General features: G+C 40.3%; 1 protein-coding gene and 1 non-coding gene across 3 annotated transcripts in view; both read right to left on the bottom strand.

The window, feature by feature from the left end:
- LOC123515956 (alpha-protein kinase 1-like) overlaps positions 1-25000 on the bottom strand; it is a 340039-nt gene that overhangs the window by 263678 nt on the left and 51361 nt on the right. The window lies entirely within an intron of this gene.
- Positions 3170-3272, bottom strand: LOC123516357. The gene has a single exon (XR_006678178.1). It is a non-coding gene; the product is annotated as a U6 spliceosomal RNA (small nuclear RNA).

Below are 25000 nucleotides of genomic sequence, written 5' to 3'. Positions count from 1 at the left end.
CCCAGCCAGTCTTTACCATTACGGAGCGAGCTCAGAGCTCATAGATCTTCGGGTAGGACTGAGACCACAACACACTCCACACACCGGGAAAGCGAAGCCACAACCCCTCGAGTTACATCCCGTACCTATTTACTACTAGGTGAACAGGGGCTACACATTAAGAGGCTTGCCCATTTGCTTCGCCGCTTCCGGGACTTGAACCCGGACCCTCTGGATTGTGAGTCGAGCGTGCTAACCACTACACTACGCGGTGTGTGTGTGTGTGTGTGTGTGTGTGTGTGTGTGTGTGTGTGTGTGTGTGTGTGTGTGTGTGTGTGTGTGTGTGTGTGTGTGATGGAGACAAATAAACACGAACACAAAATCTCTCTCTCTCTCTCTCTCTCTCTCTCTCTCTCTCTCTCTCTCTCTCTCTCTCTCTCTCTCTCTCTCTCTCTCTCTCTCTCTCTCTCTCTCTCTGTGTGTGTGTGTGTGTGTGTGTGTGTGTGTGTGTGTGTGTGTGTGTGTGTGTGTGTGTGTGTGTGTGTGTGTGTGTGTGTGTGTGTGTGATGGAGACAAAGATGAACACAAAATATATATATATATATATATATATATATATATATATATATATATATATATATATATATATATATATATATATATATATATATATATATATATATATATATATATATATATATATATATATATATATATATATATATATATATATATATATAAACAAACAAACATTTACGTACATACATAAATACAAACAGACAGACAGACAGACACGTAATAGCTTTGGTAAAAAGAAAAATGTATTATAACATCGCTTGAATTGAAAAAAAAAAATATATAATATATGAAAATCCACCAACAATGAAGTTAAACATTTTTTAAACCACTTTTGTATTTCAGTAAAGGGTTTGTTTGTTTGATCACAACGCTATGTAAACAAAAACACCTATTTGGCCTCCAAACTTTAGTGTACATGTTATTGTTTCTATTTGCCACAGAACGAAATAAACAAGTGGTCACAGGAATATATTTAGTTTTACGTATCGATAGGTGTTACTTTTAGTCATGCTTCTATCTGTTGCCTTTATTCGGTGACTGTTTTCTCTTCCACTAATGAGGATGGACACAAATGAAATCGAAGAAAAGCGTTAAAGATATAGAGAAATATCGATTAAATAAAATTAATAATAAAAACATTCTCTCTCTCTCTCTCTCTCTCTCTCTCTCTCTCTCTCTCTCTCTCTTGCCCAAGATCAATGGTCACTTTGTAGATTAAACTGAGCTAGAATTTTTGCCCATAATTTGTCTTAAACTGCACGAAGTACTCCAGTGATGCATGAATAAAGCACCATAATGTTACGTATAAGCTTAGTAATTTCATATACATTTAGCACGGCTGGTGTTAAAAACATACAAGAAATAATTATGATAAAAATACACTTGATCATAGCATAAAAATCAAATGGGGAGGGAGAGAGAGAGAGAGAGAGAGAGAGAGAGAGAGAGAGAGAGAGAGAGAGAGAGAGAGAGAGAGAGAGAGAGAGAGACGACTGTCCTGTCAACTCACCTCACCGTCTCCATTCATGTAGGTGGGACAGTTAAAAAAAAAAATAAAAAAAGAGCAAGAAGAAAAATCCAGATCGACGAAAACAGACGGAGGGAGAAACTGCACGGCGATGACAGGCAACAAAGACAACACCTCCACACCTGAAAGAATGGAGCGCGTTGATGGAAATGTCTTGTCGCCACACTCTCCGTTCTCTCCATACGGTTTTTTGATCGTATATCTCACCACATTATTTTTTTTTCTATCTCTCTGCAGCCTCGTCTCCGTCCTGTGCTGTTGTGGAACACGCTTCTGTTTGTCTCCTTGCCTGACTTAACATCGTGTTTTTTTTTCCATAGTTCCTTTTTCCTTAGCCTGTTTTTCTGCCTCAAGACTACCACGATTCTCCTTCCCCGTCTGCCTCCGCCACTACTTCTGTCTGTTTACGTGACCCATAAACGTCTGGATCCCATCACAGTGTATCATTATTTCGGCGTTACACGACAAGATTCTTATTTCATTTTCTTATCTTTTACTTTAGTACTGCACAATAATAGCAGAAAATAAAGTTTCATGAAAAGACCATCTACAATCATAGAGCAGAACCATAGACAGAATTATCTTATTTGTTTCTATCTATCTTATTTATTTACCTTAAACCAAACTCATTTACCTGTAAAAATAACCTTCTACACAACAACAACTACTAGATTTGTATAGATGTTGTGATAGTCTGCCCTGAAGGTGGAGTGACCAGCACCACACACCAATCTCCACTATAACTGACCATCTCCTGCCTCCTCCACCTCCATCACCTGCTCATTACAAGCTAACTTTCTCCATTCTGAAAAGTTTGCCAGTGATTCTTCATGCCATCATATAAAACCCCCGAGGCAGCCGCCACGCCCTCATTAATCTCCTCCCACTCATTGTCTTCTCTCACAGCACAACGTCCAGGATGGTGATGATGTGTGCGGAAAACTTGTACATATATATATTTACCAAGTATAACGCAATTGTCCCGTATTAAGTAATACTGAGCGCGTGCTGACAAAGAGTATGCAAATAAACGAGTTAAAAATTGTGACAATGGTTTATATCATTCAAAAAACAAACACGATAAAATTACGATATAAAATTAGAACGAAAATATATGACAACTTGAACGATGGACAGCGCCACACCTGACACCTACTAATGATATACACTACAGGGATATTGGAAAACATACTACAGCAGTAAAATTGGTAACGTGTGTGTGTGTGTGTGTGTGTGTGTGTGTGTGTGTGTAATTCACTGTTTGATCTGCTGCAGTCTATGACGAGACAGCCAGACGTTACCCTACGGAACGAGCTCAGAGCTCATTATTTCCGATCTTGGGATAGGTCTGAGACCAGGCACACACCACACACCGGGACAACAAGGTCACAACTCCTCGATTTACATCCCGTACCTACTCACTGCTAGATGAACAGGGGCTACACGTGAAAGGAGACACACCCAAATATCTCCACCCGGCCGGGGAATCGAACCCCGGTCCTCTGGCTTGTGAAGCCAGCGCTCTAACCACTGAGCTACCGGGCCGTGTGTGTGTGTGTGTGTGTGTGTGTGTGTGTGTGTGTGTGTGTGTGTGAACGCTTCACGATTTTATGTGTCATCCTAGCGCAGGAGCCATGCTAATCTTCTCTGGGTCGTTCCAATTTTAGTATATGTACCGCCACAGCAAGTGAGTGAGTGTAATTCACCTCGGTCGTCTACTGGTCACCCAGCCAGTCTTCCCCATTACGGAGCGAGCTCAGAGCTCATAGACCGGCTTTCGGGTAGGACTGAGACCACAACACACTCCACACACCGGGAAAGCGAGGCCACAACCCCTCGAGTTACATCCCGTACCTATTTACTGCTAGGTGAACAGGGGCTACACATTAAGAGGCTTGCCCATTTGCCTCGCCGCTTACCGGGACTCGAACCCGGGTCTCTCGATTGTGAGTCGAGCGTGCTAACCACTACACTACGCGGTGTGTGTGTAATTCACTGTTTGATCTGCTGCAGTCTCTGACGAGACAGCCAGACGTTACCCTACGGAACGAGCTCAGAGCTCATTATTTCCGATCTTGGGATAGGCCTGAGACCAGGCACACACCACACACCGGGACAACAAGGTCACAACTCCTCGATTTACATCCCGTACCTACTCACTGCTAGGTGAACAGGGGCTACACGTGAAAGGAGACACACCCAAATATCTCCACCCGGCCGGGGAATCGAACCCCGGTCATCTGGCTTGTGAAGCCAGCGCTCTAACCACTGAGCTACCGGGCCGTGTGTGTGTGTGTGTGTGTGTGTGTGTGTGTGTGTGTGTGTGTGTGTGTGTGTGTGTGTGTGTTCACGGTTGCCTCCTGGTCACCCAGCAAGCCTTCCCCACTACGGAGCGGGCACAAAGCTCAGACTATCTTCGGGTAGGACTGAGACCAAACCACACACCAGGACAGCTAGGCTACAACCCTCGAATTACATCCCGTACATATTTACAGCTAGGTGAACAGAGTCTACACACATTAAAAGGCTCGCCCATTTACCTGCACGGGCCTTTTAAAACATCTTACCAATTAACATATAACATAACATAACATAAATAATAGGATAACAAAGGGCCACCAGGGCCCATCTAGGTTATCCTGTATCAGTCGCACAGCGACCTCGTCATCAGTACTTAAAGATACACTTACAAGTACACAATACATTATATACTAATTCTAAATATTTGGCCCATTAACAGGGCTAAGTCCTGCAGCGAATTCCTCTACAATCTGTGGTCCCCATACATGGGGATCATGTCTTGTTTAACTATAGTAAATTTCTTATAAAAACTATCATGCAGCGCTATACATAATTATAAATCTAATAAATTTAAGTGCTTATCTAATCTGTTTTTAAACATTGTCAAACTAGTGCTATTTACAACCGTCTCTGGCAATGCATTCCAGAAGTCTACCACCCTATGACTAAAGAAATATTTTCTTATATCTAACCTGCAGCCTTGCTTTCTAATCTTCCTGCCATGATTTCTAGTCCTACTTCCCTCCTCTAAGGTAAAGAAAGATCTCACATCTATGTAGTTTGTATCTGAGAACATTTTAAATAACTCTATCATATCCCTCTTATACATCTCCTCTCAAATGAAAACATGTTTAATTCCTTTAATCTATCTCTATACTCCAGGCGCTTTAATGCTGGTATCATCCTAGTTGCTCTTCTCTGAACTGCTTCTAACATGTTGATATCCTGCCTATAGTGGGGTGACCAGGCCTGTATGCAATACTCTAAATGGGGCCTAACATAGGAATTATATAAGCTACGCACCACTTCCTTACTTTTATAACTAACATTTCTATTTATAAAACCCAGGATCCTATTTGCCCTATTTCTTGCTTCTAAACATTGCTTTGAAAATTTCATAGTCCTGTCTATCACTACTCCTAAATCCTTTCCTTCCTCTACTGCCTCTAGCCAACATCCCTCCATCTCATAGTTAAAGTTTGTGTTGTCTTTACCTAAATGCATAACCTGACACTTTTAGAATTAAACTCCATCTGCCACCTGTCTGCCCATGCTATCAGCCTGTCCAGGTCTCGTTGTATTCTGTAATTGTCCTTTTCACCCTGTACTGCACATGCTATCTTAGTATCATCTGCAAACTTTGATACTTTGCTACTAATTCCTATATCTAAATCGTTAATGTACACCAAGAAAAGAAGAGGTCCTAGCACTGATCCTTGGGGTACCCCACTAACCACTTCCTTCCACTCAGACATTGCCCCATTTAATACTACTCTCTGTTTCCTATCAGAAAGCCATTCACTAATCCAATCAACTAACCTACCCCCTATCCCATGTAGTCTCAATTTGTACACTAGCCTCCTATGCGGTACCTTATCAAACGCCTTGCTAAAATCTAGATATATAACATCTATGCTATTTCCATCATCTAACTCCTTGGTAATATATTCTAAGATATCGAGCAAATTTGTAAGACAGGACCTCCCTGATCTAAAGCCATGTTGGGTATCTCTAATTAATCTATTCTCATTTAAATGCTCCCAAATACTACCCTTAATGATTTTCTCTAGTATCTTACATACTATACTAGTTAAACTGATCGGTCTATAATTATTCGCATCATCCTTCCTACCTTTTTAAATATTGGAGTAACATTAGCTAACTTCCAGTCCTGAGGTATCTCAGCAAACCTAAGTGATCTTTCAAAGATTAACTTAAGTGCTTCAGAAATACTGTCTACACCCTCCCTAAGTACTCTGGCATGTAGCTCATCAGGACCACTAGCTTTCCTATCGTCTAGTTCAAGAATAAATTTCCTAATAATTCCCGGTTTTATATCAATATTTTCTAAAGCTCTTAAACTACTCGTCGCACTGTTTGTAACAGGATTTCCTATTCTTTCCTAGTAAATACTGAAGAAAATTGTTCATTCAATAATTCTACTATGTCTTCATTTTGATCCACTACTACACCATCTTTTCTGAGTGGTCCAATCCTATCCTTATTTCTTTTATCACTGACCTTGTAATAACTATATAATTTTTTGGGATCTTTACTCCCAGCTCTAGCTAGTTTTATCTCTGCCTGCCTTTTACTTTTTTTTATAACCTTACTCAAATCATCTCTGACCTGTCTGTACCTAATCAAATCTACATCTTCCCCACTTTTCTGCAACTCTCTGTATGCCCTCTTCTTCTCTCTGATCTGGCTACCTATCTCATGAGTCCACCATAATGGCTTCCTGTTTCTCTGCCTTATATCTTTAAAGAAACCTCATAACAAGCTAGATCAGTGGAACGTTTTCCTCCCTTCCTTCGACTGACTCGCCCGCCATGAGTGTCAAGAGTACAGGAAACTTACTTCCTACTCTGCTGGTGGATTTTATTTCTACTCGTCGTTTCTTTCACTGGTAAGCTTTGGTACTCCCTGCCTAGTCCTGTTGTGTTCTCTTAATGCGGTATGTTCTGAAAGAGGAGTAACAAAATGTTTCCAAAAATAAACTGGCAAATACCTTTCAGTCTATTTTTTTTGGGGGGAGGGTTGGGGGAGGGGCGCCAAGCTTTTTTTATTGTACCACTGGCCAGCTTAATTCAAATCTTCCCCTACCGAAAAGAAACAAACCAATTCTCTTTCAACCATTCTACTCTTATTGTTTTTTATTACTAAGTTTTTTTTATTTTTTTTATTTTTACTTTGCCCGACCGACACAAAAATACAGACGCAGCAGAAAAAGCAACACCATCACCATCAACACAAGCAAAATTTCTAGACGATTCTCATTTTTACTGACACGAAAAAAACTTTATTATCTATAAGGACTGGCACCTTCGATGGATCTTCTTTACATAACGTATCGCTGCCCTAGACTACTAACCCTTTAACATAAAAACACACGTACAACAGACACGAAAAAGTCAAACATTCAACATGGAAGCTGTTACTCTAATGGAAAAAGAAAAAAAATAAAGCACTAGGTAACCACCGATGGGAAGAGAGGCGGAGCCACTAGAAGGAAAGACGAGGTTCACGGGGAAACAGTAGATGGGAGAGAGAAAAGGGAAGGAGCTACAGAATGGGCTCTGCCAGCTTCCATTAGGCAAACCTTCCATGTATGCTGACGCTCTCTAGAGACACGAGTAACTTGGCACAAAGGGCAAAGATAAATAACGGTCGATATTTCTTTTTCTTGTACTCTATAGTCAATATCTGTTCCTCTGACCACGTTTCTTTCTCTCTCTCTCTGTCTCTCTCTCTCTCTCTCTCTCTCTCTCTCTCTCTCTCTCTCTCTCTCTCTCTCTCTCTCTCTCTCTCTCTCTCTCTCTCTTTTTAAAACATCTTTCTCAACCTCTTTAAACTTTCCTTCACTCTTTTAATGCTTTCTGCTTGGCTGCTTTTCTCTTACCTGCTGCTGCTGCTGCTGCTGAAGCTGCTCTTCTTTCTCCCCTCCCTGCTCTTCCTGCTGCTGCTGCTGCTGCTGCTGCTGCTGCTCCTCCTCCTCCTCCTCCTCCTCCTCCTCCTCCTCCTCCTCCTCCTCCTCCTCCTCCTCCTCCTGATCATGCTATTGTTGCTCCTCCCCCTTCCTCTTCCTCCTCTTCCTCCTCCTCAAGAGCCATGGAGGAACAATGGCACAAGCAAACAAAGACTGGACGAAGAACCATGGATTTTTTTTTTTCCCTTTTTATTTTGCGGCAAATAATCCTCCACTGACACACTTCAGGACAGAGAGAGAGAGAGAGAGAGAGAGAGAGAGAGAGAGAGAGAGAGAGAGAGAGAGAGAGAGAGAGAGAGAGAGAGAGAGAGAGAGAGAGAGAGAGAGAGAGAGAGAGAGAGAGAGAGAGAGAGAGAGAGAGATTCTTAATTTCTTTAAAACAAATTCATCCCGCCCCATGACCAAAAGATATAAAAAAAATGAATAAATGAATAAAGGAATGTAAAACGAAAAACGCCAATCACTTTCCATTTTCTCGCCACAAAACTAAATGTGAGCGTCAATTTTTGTTCTCTCTTTTTTCCATCATTCCCTGAAATTCAATAAAAAGAAATCAAATAGAATAAAAATAAAGGCATATCAGAAGAAACCTCTGAAATTTTAAACCAACTGTTCAATTCACACACACACACACATACAATTTTACGTTGGTAAATCATACATATCACTTTTCTCCTCTCTTTTCGTCTTTTATTCTAATTTTGAAGGAATGTAATAAAGAACTGAAAAAGTTACTTTCATAACCCTAAATACTCAAATTATATAGATATTGAGAGAGAGAGAGAGAGAGAGAGAGAGAGAGAGAGAGAGAGAGAGAGAGAGAGAGAGAGAGAGAGAGAGAGAGAGAGAGAGAGAGAGAGAGAGAGAGAGAGAGAGAGAGAGAGAGAATGGTAGTTAATGATAAAAGACGTAACTGAAGTAAATAATACAGATCAAACTTCGACATATGATTTATATCGGCAGTACAAATTATTTTATATCGACGGTACAAATAAATAATTACGTGTTGTCCATGTTTTTTTCTGGTTTTCTTCCCTTCCTTTTTATTGTGTTTTTGTACGAATATGGAAAAAAAAAATCACTCAAATATTACATATAAGATAAAAATGAAAAAAAAAAATATATAGGTCAAAGATAAGTCATATATATTTTCGAGTTGAGAACTATAGATACAGAAAAAAAAAGCAAAATACATAAACAACACAGGATATCACAACTACATCATAGAAAAAAAATATCTAAATAGCATAAAAAAAAGCAATATCAGTAGCATCACCCTCTGCGTTACCATAAGAAAAATAGAAGGTAGCCAGCAGGAATCAAGGTAAGAGGAGCTAAGTGGGACAGAGGGGAGAAAGACCAATGGCTTTAAGGGCCACGCGTCCTCCAAGGCTCGGATTTGCAAGACTATTAAAAGTATCAGGAAGTAATTTACACACGAGAAAGTTACATAATTGAAGACTTATTTGCCTTTGCCTTTGATCTGACGAGGCAGATGCTGCGCATGTCGAGAACTGGGATTATGACGGCGACGACGACGAGCAGGAGGAGGAGGAGGAGGAGGAGGAGGAGGAGGAGGAGGAGGAGGAGGAGGAGGAGGAGGAGGAGGAGGAGGAGGAGGAGGAGGAGGAGGAGGAGGAGGAGGAGGAGGAGGAGGAGGAGGAGGAGGATGACAATGGCACCAATAACTAGATGATACAACACACACACACACACACACACACACACACACACACACAGATTCTCTCTCTCTCTCTCTCTCTCTCTCTCTCTCTCTCTCTCTCTCTCTCTCTCTCTCTCTCTCTCTCTCTCTCTCTCTCTCTCTCTCTCGCACGCGCAGACTTTATCTTCCCGTGTTTATGGGTCACATGTCTCGAAGGCAGGTTGGGAAGGCGCATCATGACAAGACCTTTATGAGTTAACACTCTCAACTTCCATCTTCCTCCCGGCTCAACACTTCCTGTCTCTTATACTGGTACAGTGTTTAGTACGTCGCTAAGACTCTCAGGGAAGGGAAGTAAACACACGAGGCACGAGGCATCTATGCAAGCAGACCAAGGTGCATGAAGGTAAGCTTGTCTCGGTGCACTCCGTAATCAAGTAAATGCCTGCAGCGTGTTTGGGGACGCGAGACCTGGCCAGTTTTGTGGAGGTCACAAAAACCCAGGAAAGAAAGAGGCTTTGAAAAAAAAAAAAATTGCGTAGAAAATAAATTAATAGATGGTAGAACAGAAAAAATAAACGGCAAAATTATTACAGAATTTAACAAATTGAATAAACAAAAAAGTAAATAAAGAAATAAATATAGTAATAAACAATGAGATTTAATAAATAATAAGATATTTCAAAGTGTTTGTCTGAAAGAAAAGTTCCTGGTAAATGTTCTATAAAGTTTTTAAAAATTTTCCCTTTCCCTTTTTCTCCGCTTCATGATTCAATTCTTTCCCTTTTTCTCAGCTTAATGATCTAGCTTTCCTTTGGTTCCCTTTCCATATATTCCTTTCACCCAATCACCTTCTTTGACTGGACTGGGCTGGGGAAAGTTGGGCTGGGCTTTAGTTTAGGTTAGTGTGAGCAATGAGGGAAGTTTTCGTGGCCTGGGAGTGAAGGGTGTGACGCCTGGCAGATAGGGTCATTTCCTCCTCTTATCTGGGTCAAGTTAGGCTGATGTTTGATCGTAGGGAGCTTTCTTTATTGGATTGCATTATAATACTGCACTTGACAGAGGTAAGATGCAGGTATTTAATAGTATGAATATTGAGGTACAGTGGTTTTTATGTGAGAGTCAACAAGATGGAAGTAAAAAGAGAGAAGGCACACTCAGTTGTAAGTAACTAAAGAAAAAAGCCAAGTAAGTTATCCAAAATTTGAAGAAGTGTCCTGAATGTGTTGAAGTAATGGTGTCGCAATGAACAAAGTATCATCAAGTCGTCATCTTTGTCATCACCATCTTTATCAGCCAACTACTATCATCTTCATTATTATCGTCTTCGTTCCCATCATTATCATCATCCTTCTCACCATTACCAGCAGCAGCAGCAGCAGCACCACCACCACCACCATGATTATCAGTCTGTGTTGTTCAACTGTATTTCCTTCATTAATTCTATGGGAAAGAATATTCTCCTTTGTGCCACGCCGCAACACATCAAAAAGAAAGGTTTAGAGTAAAAAGATGACGAATTCAGTTATGGAAAATTCAAAATTACAGTCATATCCAAGAACATCCCGATCAAGATGAATCATACTAAGCCAAGTCTCAAACTAACACAACCAGGCAAACATAGCATACTTTATACTGACTCATTCCTACCCCGGGCCGCTAAAACCTTTCTGAAATAGAAGGAAGGACGAGTTGGCTTCCTGTCTCCTAGTTTCTTATGATTTTTTTCGACTGGGAAAGATTACTGTTTTGTCATATCTTCTGCTTGGGGCATCAAAGATTAAACAGAGATGAAAACCTGACAAAGAAATCAAGGATTAATAAATATTTGGTTTTCTTAAGAGATTCCTTGATTTCTAATATTCTTATGGTTTATTGGTGACAAGGAAGCGATACGTTGTACTCTTGACTGCCATGTGTAAGCGAGAAGGGTTCTTGCAGTTTCTCTTTTTTTTTTTTATGTTCAAGTAAGGATGGTGAGGTAGGCATGTTTCATACAGGGTGCAACGTGTATGCATAATGGACTTTATTTTTATTTTCCCATGTTTCTTTTTTTCTTTTTTTGTATATAAATAAATAAATAAATAAATAAATAAATATATATATATATATATATATATATATATATATATATATATATATATATATATATATATATATATATATATATATATATATATATATATATATATATATATATATATATATATATATATATATATATATATATATATATATATACATTCGCATTCTTTGTTTTTAGATGGAATTCCACTATACATTATTACATTACACAATTAATGCTTTACTTCACGACTATTGGTGAGGTGACAGAGCTCGTGATGGATTAGCTCGCTGCACTAACTTTGTACGGTGTTAATGACGTGAGGGACAAGGCCGAAAGCCATACCGTATTGTGTCACTCACACACAACATGGAACATCAAACGAGCCAAAAAAAAAAAAAATTCATCAGAGCCAAACATTTGTCTGTGTAGTGTCAGCGTCACTCCCTCCAGGCATTCATCTAACGCAGTGGGAGGCTAGCTCGGGGAATAGCTGGATAATTTGTTAGTCACACCGGGATGGCTTGAGACTTTTCTTAACCTTACTCTGACTCTCATTAAGCATTAATCATCACCGAGTTGAAAAATAGCGACTAACAAACATGTCTAGACATCAAAAGGAAGGTAAGAGCTAATGGAGACTAATGTGTACATGATAGCCTATAGGTTATAATTTTTTACGAACCTCTTCAGTACCGTGACACATTACCATATTCATTCTGCTTACTATTTTGTGATTTTATACAGCTTCAGAAACTTATTTAGAGATTAAAATAGTGAAGACTCTGGCCATTAATCTTCTGACTTCCATAGACCCTTTCTAATCTTAATAAAATTGTCTAATCATATCCAAAACACAAGGTAAAAATGCGTCCCAGTACTGAAGAGGATATGTTAAATGTTAAATTACGTATACTAAACAGAGGTATGAATATGCTGCTTTAACACACACACACACACACACACACACACACACACACACACACACACACACACATACACAGATTGTGGCAGTGAAATAAAGGGTTTTCTGTATGCTCTACTTTCATATTCATATTCATATTTGGGTGTGTCTCCTTTCACGTGTAGCCCCTGTTCACCTAGCAGTGAGTAGGTACGGGATGTAAATCGAGGAGTTGTGACCTTGTTGTCCCGGTGTGTGTTGTGTGCCTGGTCTCAGACCTATCCCAAGATCGGAAATAATGAGCTCTGAGCTCGTTCCGTAGGGTAACGTCTGGCTGTCTCGTCATAGACTGCAGCAGATCAAACAGTGAATTAGACACACACACACACACACACACACACACACACACACACACACACACACACACACACACACACACACACACACACACACACACACACATTTAATCTTACACGTGTATATACTGTACATAGACTGATACATATAGCTAAGATTTGAATTAGCCATCCTGACTTCTGCCACGGCGTTCATCTCCGTATCCTCAGCTTTGGTGGGGGTAGAGTCAACAGTGACACCAAAGGGATCACAGGATACCCTCACCAGTCGCCTGTCTGTTTGTCCACCAAAGCAAGAGGAGGAAGACGTTACAAGTTAGCTAAATGGCGGTAAACAATCTGTTGTAACTTGAACCATGGCTTTGCAAACTCAGCAATTAATCAAGAAGGCTGTGTGTGTGTGTGTGTGTGTGTGTGTGTGTGTGTGTGTGTGTGTGTGTGTGTGTGTGTGTGTGTGTGTGTGTGTGTGTGTGTGTGTGTGAAGTGTGAAGCAGAGCAGTGGCCCATGTTTGCTTTTCTTTACATCCTCCGCAGCTCATCCCATCGGTCTATTTGCATCCTGGTTCGTGTCTGTCTGATGTCACGTGATCGGAGACTTGCATGCTTCGGAAAAAAGTCGTACAACAATTTTCCACCACCAAGACAAGAAGCAGAGTTGTCGTGTCGCGCCCGCTGCTCTCCAGAACTAGAAAGAAAGAAAGAAAGAAAGAGAAGAAAGAAAGAAAGAAAGAAAGAAAGAAAGAAAGAAAGAAAGAAAGAAAGAGAAAGAAAGAGGAAAGAAAGAAAGAAAGAAAGAAAGAAAGAAAGAAAGAGAAAGAAAGAAAGAAGGAAAGAAAGAAAGAAAGAGAAAGAAAGAAAGAAAGAAAGAAAGAAAGAAAGAGAAAGAAAGAGGAGGAAAGAAAGGAGGAAAGAAAGAAGGAAGAAAGAAAGAAGGAGGAAAGAAAGAAAGAAAGAAAGGAGGAAAGGAAGAAAGAAAGAGGAGGAAAGAAAGAAGAAAGAAAGAGAAAGAAAGAAAGAAAGAAAGAAAGAAAGAAAGAAAGAAAGAAAGAAAGAAAGAAAGAAAGAAAGAAAGAAAGAAAGAAAGAAAGAGAAAGAAAGAAAGAAAGAAAGAAAGAAAGAAAGAAAGAAAGAAAGAAAGAGAAAGAAAGAAAGAAAGAAAGAAAGAAAGAAAGAAAGAAAGAAAGAAAGAAAGAAAGAAAGAAAGAAAGAAAGAAAGAAAGAAAGAAAGAAAGAAAGAAAGAAAGAAAGAAAGAAAGAAAGAAAGAAAGAAAGAAAGAAAGAAAGAAAGAAAGAAAGAAAGAAAGAAAGAAAGAAAGAAAGAAAGAAAGAAAGAAAGAAAGAAAGAAAGAAAGAAAGAAAGAAAGAAAGAAAGAAAGAAAGAAAGAAAGAAAGAAAGAAAGAAAGAAAGAAAGAAAGAAAGAAAGAAAGAAAGAAAGAAAGAAAGAAAGAAAGAAAGAAAGAAAGAAAGAAAGAAAGAAAGAAAGAAAGAAAGAAAGAAAGAAAGAAAGAAAGAAAGAAAGAAAGAAAGAAAGAAAGAAAGAAAGAAAGAAAGAAAGAAAGAAAGAAAGAAAGAAAGAAAGAAAGAAAGAAAGAAAGAAAGAAAGAAAGAAAGAAAGAAAGAAAGAAAGAAAGAAAGAAAGAAAGAAAGAAAGAAAGAAAGAAAGAAAGAAAGAAAGAAAGAAAGAAAGAAAGAAAGAAAGAAAGAAAGAAAGAAAGAAAGAAAGAAAGAAAGAAAGAAAGAACAGAAAGAAAGAAAGAAAGAAAGAAAGAAAGAAAGAAACAGACAGAGAAGAGAGAGAGAGAGAGAGAGAGAGAGAGAGAGAGAGAGAGAGAGAGAGAGAGAGAGAGAGAGAATGTACATATTTCTAAACCATACATAGTCTAACAAATACGAAAATAAAATAAAAATAAATAAATAAAAAATCCCTTAGAATATCAATCCTTTAATGTCAAAATTTAAAACTAGATTAATTAAAACCACGACACAAATAGAAAAGACGTAAATTGTCCTTCTTTACTTATAGTTTGTTAGTTTAAGACAAAGAAAAACACAAATCGCAGAAGAAAACAATATTTAGCTTACTAAATTTATGTCAGTCAATCTGTCCCTAGGAGTTCATCCCTTAACTAAGCTGTTAGCCCTTCAGCTTGGAGTGCCTGGCTCGTCCATTTCAGCAGTCTTTGGAATTACGGGTCCCGAAGTCCGTAGAAGAGAGCAATGGCATTATTGGCTTCAGATCCTTAAGAAACTTCAGACCTATTTCCTTTTTTTTTTTTTTCTGTGGCAAATTTTCTCGTATGACCTACTGTGTCTCTGGCTCTCTCAAACCCGCCAGCCCACACACTCCCGTCCTTCTCCTGAGTGTCGCCTCGCCTCCGTAATGGCAGAGATTCGAAAAAGGGGGGCAAATAAAATCCTGTAGTGAATGTTGGCGACCTTGAAAAAGCTTCGTTCAAATCCTGATCCATTTATCGGAATAGTTATTTTACTTCCTGCTTTCAACTTTCTCTCCCTCTTTCTCTTTCTCTAGCGATTTCTCAGTATTGGTATACTCCTCCTCCTCCTCCTCCTCCTCCTCCTCCTCCTCCTCCTCCTCCTCCTCCTCCTCCTCCTCCTGCTTTTCTTCTTCCTCCTCCTCCTCCTCCTCCTCCTCCTCCTCCTCCTCCTCCTCCTCCTGTTCCTCCTCCTCCTCCTGTTCCTCCTCCTCCTCTTTTTCATCATCTTCATCTTTTTCTTCATCATTTTCATCTTCATCTTCATCTTCATTATCTTCATCTTCATCATCTTCATCTTCATCATCTTCTTCTTCAGATCATCTTCTTCATCTTCTTCATCTTCATCTTCATCTTCATCTTCTTCTTCATCTTCTTCATCTTCTTCACCTTCTTCTTCTTCTTCTTCTTCTTCTTCACCACCACCTTCTTCTTTTTTCTTCTTTTTCTTCTTCCTCTTCTTCTTCTTCCTCTTCTTCTCCTTCCTCTTCTTCATCTTCATCTTCATCTTCACCTTCATCTTCCTCCTCCTCCTTTCTTCCAGTTCCTCGCACTCTTCCTTCTTTTGTGGCCTCACTGGAGTGTGCTTTCAATCTCTCTCTCTCTCTCTCTCTCTCTCTCTCTCTCTCTCTCTCTCTCTCTCTCTCACATTCCAGCTCTAGACAGTCACTTCAACTTGCCCCAACAGAAATAACGGACTCGGATAACGAATTAAAAGTACCTTTAAACAATTTACCTGGAATGCGTTTCCGTCTAATCTCTCGCATCCAGCTTCCCATTTCCCTTGAGCGTTCATTAATGTCGCGTCACCTCCAAATAAACACTGCCTGGCGGGAGTATCACCTGGAACCTCTCTCTGTCTTGCCTGCTGCTTCTGCTAATCTTGAAGTGACTGATGTATTCTATAAAAAGGAACATTGAATAATTGAGATGGCACTATACATACTGTATGTTGAGTGTAAATACGTATGCATCACTGTTTTCGTCTTTGTTTTACTTACAATTTGATAAGTTTTATACTGTGCTTTTCTTCTGCCTTATTAGAGTTTTTCATTTGTGTTTGCTACTTATGGGAAAATATGGACTGCAGTTGTTAATCAGTTCTTTGTATAACAATTTCTGTAATCTCCAATGCGTGAGAAATACTTGCATGCACTTGGTTTCATTATAAGCACTGGCCAATTAGCTATTATACATATAAACTTCGTAAACGTAAACTTGTGATCAACCTACAGTATACAACTCGCAATGCTTATTTTATGCAGAAACTTAAACAAAATAAGGATAAATATAACACCTGCGTTTATCTGCGAAAGAGAGGAGCCGTGTGCCAGACACTCACGCTGATAGAGAGCAGAAAGCAGAGGCATACTCACGCCCCGTCACCCTTGTGTAGCGCCACCCGGGAACACACGCCAGCTGCCTGTCCGGAAGCGAGACAAAGCATTGTGCTCGGCGGCTGCAAATGATACACGTCCCCAATGTGGGGGCACGATGGAATGGAGGGACAGGAAGATTGATACCAAGCGTAGCTGTTCGGAGAGGGAAGGGAAATCCGGGGGAGTCTGAAACCTGTGAGTGAAAGTAAAAACTGTATTCCTATTTCAGTTAAACAAAACCTGTTGAGACAAAAGTTAATTTTACTTTGCAATTCCATATCACTACAACAAATCGTATTTCAATGTGCTTACTTCATTTCCTGATACTCACACAATCTTCAGCCGTCACGCGAGTGACGTTTCTCAACCGGCTCCGAGTAAAATATTCAAGAATATAAGAAACATAGGTAAACAAAAGACTACCACTATACAACACTCATGCCTCCAAAGAACTAGCACGTGGATGTCTCAGAATCCCAATCTTTAGCAGCTCAGGCGTCAGGAAGACACGAGATAGCGCAGCGAACATCACCAACTCGAAAAAACTGGAACTTTGACCTTCACGCTGCGGCCCCCAGGCAACGACGTCCGTATAAAGGAAGCGGAGTCAGAGATGCGTGTAACAAAAGAAACAGAAAATAATAGCGCCAACACAGAGGCAGGGAAGAGGGGGATTAGCCAGGGCATCTACCATCGATCCTCCAAGCTGGTTTTGAAAGCTATACGCAGTTCACCAATGACTGAGGACTCAAACCAGGCACAAACAATGGAAGCAGAAAATAAAGGCGTCAACACAGCGCCAAGTAAAGGGAATTAGCGAAGGTATATACCAAAAAGACAAAGGAAATGTTAATCGATTTTCGTACGAGGGAGAGGTGTACTCAAAATCTTGTAATTAAAGAGGAACAGGTAGAAATTGTACATGATTGTAAATATTTAGGGGGTGCAAATTGATGATAAAATAACTGGTGATGTAAACACAAAAAAAGGTGTATGGCAAATGTATGCAGATAATTTACTTTCTGAGAATTTTAAGAAATCTAAAAGTTGAAAACACTATTCTTGCTATGTTCTATAAGTCTGTTATTGAGTCAACTCTGTTTTGGTTTAACAACGCTGTATGGGTGCTTAACTGTAAAAAACAAGAAATTCAAAAAGGTTGTGAGAATTGCTGGTAAATTCGGTGTAAAGGTAACAACACTAGATGACCTATATTCTAGAAATGTATTGTTTTCAACTAGGAAAATAATGATCGACAATACCCATCCTCTCAATGATAACTACGTGTTCTTAAGATCTGGAAAAAGATTGGGTTTGCCTTCACAGAAAACATCTAGATATAAAAATTCATTTGTACCAGTTAGCATTAAATTGTATAATTCTGTCCATGCAAAAAGGTAAAGTTATTGCTTCCATTGTGATTTCGATTCTGATGCATGATAAATTTACAGTGGTGTTTTTAAAATAGTGTAGTGTATATAGTTTTAGTCTTGGACCTTACCTTGTCACAGATATTTTATTGTGTTGTACTGTATGTGTGTTGTAACCGTAACTTTGAATGATCATGATCCACAAAGGGTTTCAATTTGTATGTATCATTACAAATTGACTAAATAAAGTATTTATTATTATTATTATTATTATTATTATTATTATTATTATTATTATTATTACCATCGACCGTCCGCGCAGAACCTAGGAGCTACTCAGTTCTCCACTAGTGACTAAGGCATCTGCGAACTCTGACCCACAGAATCCAACTAGCACACCCACTGAAGCACAGAGGAATGCTCGTAATGGCACTATTTCCTGCAGTGAACAGTCCCTAGAGTTAGGATGACTCATGGCGTGTCAATACTTAACTTCACAACTGCCACGAAGAACGTTCTGAAGAATGATTACGATATGCTGGTGAAGTTGAAATACTCAAGCTGAGGTACTAAAATAACAAATAATTGTTAGGCATCCATTTTATCCATTTTAATCATCTTTACGACTCAATACTAAAAATAGAGAAAATATTTGATGCACCATTGTGCAGTTGGAGAAACAAAATTAAGCAAAACATTGTGAGATTCACAAAATGACATTTCTGGAGTAACGCGTAAAAACAATTGTTTACTAGAGTGACCTGTTCTGTTCGATACAAATCGATAATAAGCAGAGTTACTACCTTTAATAGCGTATCGGCTTTGCATATGCTGTTTTGAAGTTAATATCATCTAATTCCAAAAATCTCTTATAGAAACCATTCTTCACAAGCTTTCAATATAAATCGATGATAATAAACAGCATAACGAACCAATCAAACTGTCTGGGCGATAGTTATACTCTGAACTTGAATTCATAGAGTTCTCCCCAAAGAAACCTTAAATGGAAGCAATTATTCACTTTCACAATACAACGAATATATATAATTAAAGGTGTAACAAAAAAAAAGTGGTCTGACCTACAATTGCATCGTACTGAGGTCAAGAGGATATAGAATGTGTATAAACCATGAAGCACAAAAAATTGCTACCTATTACCATCAGTCAATCCATCATACCACCCCGTGAGGGAAAGGTAACCCACAACAGGAGGAGGAAGAAATATCACTACCACCACTCGTTCACTCGTTACAGCCACTCTGGAGAAAAATATCCACATTAACCTTTTCAGTGCCATGACACATTTTAATTTTCATCCTAGTTACTATTTGGTGATTTTATAGAACTTCAGAAACTTGTGGGGATTAGAATAGTGAAGATTCTGGTCATTAACTTTCTTACTTCCACAGACCCTTCTTAATCTAGAAAAAATCGTCTAGTCGTAATCAAAACTCAAGGTAGAAATTCGTAAGGGGTTAAGAAACGGAACATAACACCTCACAATTACCCCAACCAACCCACTCATCACAGCTTCCCAAGGAACAGAATCCACAATAAGACGAGAAAAAAAACGCTCATTTCTGAAATACGTGAAGGAATAGACTAAAAATACTCACTACACTGCATATCCCTATAAAACTTCTACCAGAAAGTCAAAGTATACGCGAAGGAGAGATTAGATGATAGACCAGCAGGCCATTGCATTACCATGGGAAACCAGGGAGAGGCCATGACAGGAACGTACAGAACAAGAGGAACAAGTGATGAACGCTGCATAGATAAGAACATTGTGTTGAATGAGACTGGTAGAGTGAAAGACTTACAATGATGACGATAATGAGGAGATGGTGGTGGTGGTAGTGGTAGGGAAGAACGACAAGGATGAGAATTAGAACGACAAGGGTGAGGATTAGAAAGAGGTGGAAAGAAGGGTGAGAGAAAGAAAAAGAGGAAAAATAGGGAAAAAGGCGAAGAAAAGGTAAAAAAGAGGAAGGAGAAGGAAGTGAAAAAATGTAAAGACGAAAAAGGTGAAGGAAAAAAACAATAGAGAAAAAAGGCGAGAATGAAAAAAGAAAAGGAAAAAACGAAACAACCAACCAACAAAAAAAATAATAATAAAAAAAAAAAAAACGAAATCTCAACTTTTCTGACGACGCTGAGGACGAGGACGAGGAAGACGACAACACCAACTCACTGTTCCGGAAGACACTGGCACACTGCAACAGCCTGGCATCTTTACTTGTACACACATTGTAATCCCTTCTTTTATCCAGTGACGAGGGCCTCCCCAGCACGCCTTTAAGCCGATCCTACCTCCCACGGGCGTAAAGAAAGGGGAAAAGGGAGAGAGGAAGAGCAGTGGAGGAAGGATAGAAAGAGAAAAGAGGGAAAGGGGAAGGGAAACTGAATGCCTCGTGACACTCGTATACCGTCCAGGTGACACACACACACACACACACACACACACACACACACACACACACACACACGCTTTCTCTCTCTCTCTCTCTCTCTCTCTCTCTCTCTCTCTCTCTCTCCTCCTCCTCCTCCTCCTCCTCCTCCTCCTCCTCCTCCTCCTCCTCCTCCTCCTCCTCCTCCTCCTCCTCCTCCTCCTCCTCCTCCTCCTCGTCCCAAAGACTCGTCGTGAGGAGGAACAAACAAAAAGATGATCCAGCACAGTGGTAGTCACGTTGGGTCCGAGCTTTTGTTGTCTTATTACTCGTGTTGTTATTGTTAGTTGTTGTTGGTGTTACTGTTGTTGTTTTTGTTGTTGTTGTTGTTGCAGTGGTGGTGGTGGTGGTGGTGTGACAGGAATGAATACAAGTCTCTACGTAATTTCAGTATACAAACTTTTCCTCTACGCCTTTTTTTTTTAAACCAAACTTTCTCATTTTTCCTATGCATAAAAAAGAAACCTTTCTTAACCCACTTCTCCTTGGTCACTACAGTAACTTTAATTTGTTCCCTTCCTTACTTAGAAGCCAATACTTCCATCATCCATCGCAGTTTTTTTTTTTCTCCATTCATTCTAATAACTTACTTTGTACTAAGCCGAGTCTAGAAATGACGGAAGGAGTTTCCCTTGTTTCCTAAAGCCACAATGGGGAGTTTTCAGAACTAGTGGTTGGCACCAGGTGGCAGCACCAGGGCTGTCCCCTTGTCGCTCATAAGAGCAATATCAGATATACCTACACTGTCATTCTACATACATAAAGATGGAATGATGTTATATAACATATTTTTCTACATAATTCCTTCAAAGTAGTCGTCGTCGTCGGCTCCCACTCGTGTCCGAGTATACATATATAATGGGTCCTGTCGTTAGTCAAACGTCTCCTATCTTTCTTTGGGGTGGATGATAAAGAGAGGTGGGGGAAACGACAGAATGCCAGTCGCTGAGTATATTGTTTTGGGTGGTCGTGGCTGCGCGACGGCCACGCACACACACTTGGCCCACATCGTTTCCACCGCGGCTCAAAACAGATGAGACAGGCAGCTTCTCCGATGTTGGTTGCATAGGGCTGCCGAGTTCTTGATGTGTCAAGGCCCGCCTTGTCGCCTGCCCGCCAGGCGCTGCCCTCTTCCGCCGGCGCTGGATAGCTCCGTCGTTGGGGTCTTGTTGGTTTGATTTTGGAGTCTTCCTTCTCCTAGCCTTTGCCTGAAGAGGCACACCCTACAAGGCAGCAGGGAGTTTGGATTTGAAGTTTTCCTTCTCCTAGCCTTTGCCTAAAAAGGCGTACCCTAGAAGGCAGCAGGGGAAGGGAGTCTGAATATACCGTCAGACCACTCGGTCACTTGTATGCATTCTGTGGAAACGGGGGGGATCGCGGGAAGGTAGCATGCAAGCAGTTAGGAGGCAGAGGCTGTAAGGGGCTTAAGACTAGCTTAGCCTAGACCTAGTACCACATGTAAAAGCAAACTCCATTCATGAACAAATGTATACAAGTTGATTTTCTAGTGAATCGGCAGTTTAGATTTATTTGGTCATCTCAGATTTCCAAAACAGCACACCCTTGATCGGAAATGTAATAATCCAGACGACAGGAGACAAAGATAACGTGTCTGTTCTATTTAAAAGTCCAAAATTACATAGATCTACTTCCTAGTACAAGGGTGAGGAGTCGTCTGAAACTAGTTTCAAGTGACAGGGAGTCGTCTGAACCTAGGTTGATCTGACTGGGGGTAGTCTTTTGAAACAGGGAGTCACTTGAACCGGCTACACCGGCTGCAGGAAAAACAAATGCAACTACAGGCAGAAAAAGAAGAGAGAGAACTACGGGAAAAAAAAGAAGAGAGAGAATTTCATTTACAACTTAAAAGGCAGAAATAGTTAGAAATTCAGGAGTTAGCCCTACGAAATGACGCTAAGTTTAGAGGGGAAGAAATAGATATAAAGAAAAAGTTAGCAAGCTTTAATCCCGCTACAGCTGCTCCGCTAGTTCCCCCTTTTGATGAATCTGATGTTGACGGGTCATTTCGCGCTTTTGAGAGCATTGCTAATAGGAATAAATGGCCCAAGGATCAGTGGGTGTCTCTCCTTGTCCCTAAGCTAGTAGGAAAAGCTTATAGGATATACAACGGCCTTAGTGATGAGGTAGAATATGAAGAGATCAAAGGTAACATTCTAGACGCCTACTCTATCACTTCTGATGGATACAGACAACAGTTTCGAAAGTATGTGAAACCAGAGTCTCACACCTATGTTGAATTTGCTAGTGAGAAACTAAGACAATTTAAGAAATGGTTAGCCGCCCTTAACATTACCACCTTTTCGGAGTTGCTCAATCTAATGGTCCTGGAAGAATGGAAGAACAAGTTACCCTTTAATATTCTGAGGCATGTGGAAGAACGGGAGAGAGTGATCTTATGTCTGCCGCTAAAGTGGCTGATGCGTTTGCTTTGTTGATGGGATCCCTGGGTAGTAGAGGTCGTGGTTCACTATCTAATGTTAGGTCCTCCTTTGGGGAAGGTTTTGGGGCGCGGTGGTAAGCCGACCGGATTCTCGCCAAATGCATATAATTCCCCTGGTGTACATACTGTAAGAAACCAGGTCACACGATCCAAAAATGTAGACACCCAAATTGCAAGGCCTCTCAACGTCAACTTTCTTTTGTGGCCCCTAAACCTAACACATTTGAGAACAAGAAACCAGTGGCCCTAGCTAACCCTGTCAACTCTCCTCTAGAACTTTATGACTCGTACATGTATCAAGGTAAAGTGTCCCTGACTGATGGTAAAGACAAGGCAATAAATGTCAAGGTTCTGCGTGATACAGGTGCTGCCCAATCCATCTTAAGGGAAGATGTCATCCCTAACATCAAACAGGCTTTCACTGGGGAGAAGGTGATCCTTACAGGTCTCGAATCACAGCTCTCCTATCCCTTGGCTAATATTAGCTTACAGTGCCCTTTCATTTCAGGAGAGGTTGAGGTAGCCATTAAACCTGGTGAACTGCCAGTACCGGGGTACATCTTGTACTGGGTAATGATCTTGCGGGTAACTTGGCTGTTCCAAACTTAATTGTTCTTGATTCTCCCTCATCCTCACTTCTTCCCAGTGTGTGCAGTCACCAGGTCTCAGTCCAAGTCCCCTGCCCTTTCACCACCTCCTCCACCAATGATTGCCTCTACTGACAACTTGTACAATAACATCATTTCAAAGGAGAATTTGATTAATGCTCAGGAACAGGATCTCACTTTGGCTAAGATCAGACATGTTGCCAGTGAGACAAAGGATATGTCTAAATTGCCTTGTTTTTATTATCAGGAAGGAGTCCTGATGCGTGCCTACAGACCTCCTGAACTGAAACAACTAGACACCTGGTCAGAAACACATCAAGTTGTCATCCCTTGTCTGTAAGACCAGCCATTATAGAACTAGCTCATGATGGATTGTCAGGTCATCTAGGCATCCAAAAAACCTACAAGAAGGCTCTTCAACATTTTTTTGGCCAGGAATGAAAAAGGATGTGTCACACTATGTAAAAACATGTCACATATGTCAAATTGTGGGTAAGCCTAACGAACGCCTTGTGCCAGCTCCTCTGACGCCTATTCCAGTTCAGACGGAGCCCTTCGAAAAGATCATTCTAGACTGCGTAGGGCCCTTACCCAAAACCAAACGAGGGAATCAGTATTTGTTAACCCTCATGGATCCCACTACCAGGTACCCTGAAGCATTCCTCTTAAGAACATCACATCAAAGACCATTGTAAAACATCTAATACATTTTTTCACCTCGGTAGGAATTCCAAAACAAATTCAGTCTGACAAGGGTAGCAATTTCACTAGCAATTTTTTCCAACAGATAGTGAATGAGCTAAACATCGACCATGTAACCTCCTCGGCTTACCACCCCAATCCCAAGGCTGTCTGGAGCGGTTTCACCAAACATTAAAATCCATGATGAAGAAGTATTGCTTGGAGCATCAAGGAGACTGGGATGAAAGTATCTCTTTCCTTCTCTTCGCTTTAAGAGAATCTCCTCAAGATTCTTTAGGTTACTCCCTTTGAATTACTCTATGGTAGACAGATCAGGGGCCTCTCAAAATATTAAAGGATCAATGGTTTACTCAAAATACTCCTTCAAGCCCCAGTGTGTCTGACTACATCAGTAACCTTAAGAATAAAATCAGTGAAGTCAGATCTTTGCTAAATCAAACTTCCTCAAATCTCAAACTAAAATGCAACAGAATTCTCTTCCCAAATCTGTCATGAGAAGTTTCAAACCAGGAGACAAGGTTTTACTTTTTCTCCCACTCCAGGCAATGCTCTTCACAGTAAGTTCATGGGACCTTATGTTGTGGCTCAAAACTAAGTCCATTAAATTATGTGGTCCACACTCCTGACCGTCGTAAGGATTCCCAACTAGTTCATATTAATCTAATGAAACCTTACCACTCCAGAGAACCAGAGGACGACTTGTCTCGCACTGTACCTGTATGTCTGGTAGGGAAGGAGTCTGGTCCTGTGCCCCCCGAGGAAGAGTCCGACATCGAATTCCTCTTCTCGTCACCTAAAGGACGCCCCTCAAACAGCCAAATCATGTCCAACCTTGATGAGGTGTTTCTTTCCTTAACACCTTCACAACAGTCTGATCTTAAAAAGTTATTGCTAGACTTTTCAGAAATCACAGGTGACCTTCCAGGACTTTGTAATACTATCCAACATGACATA

The sequence above is a fragment of the Portunus trituberculatus genome, chromosome 40, assembly GCF_017591435.1.
Source record: "Portunus trituberculatus isolate SZX2019 chromosome 40, ASM1759143v1, whole genome shotgun sequence".
Taxonomy (NCBI): Eukaryota; Metazoa; Arthropoda; class Malacostraca; order Decapoda; family Portunidae; genus Portunus; species Portunus trituberculatus.
This window is presented reverse-complemented; position numbering and strand designations above follow the sequence as displayed.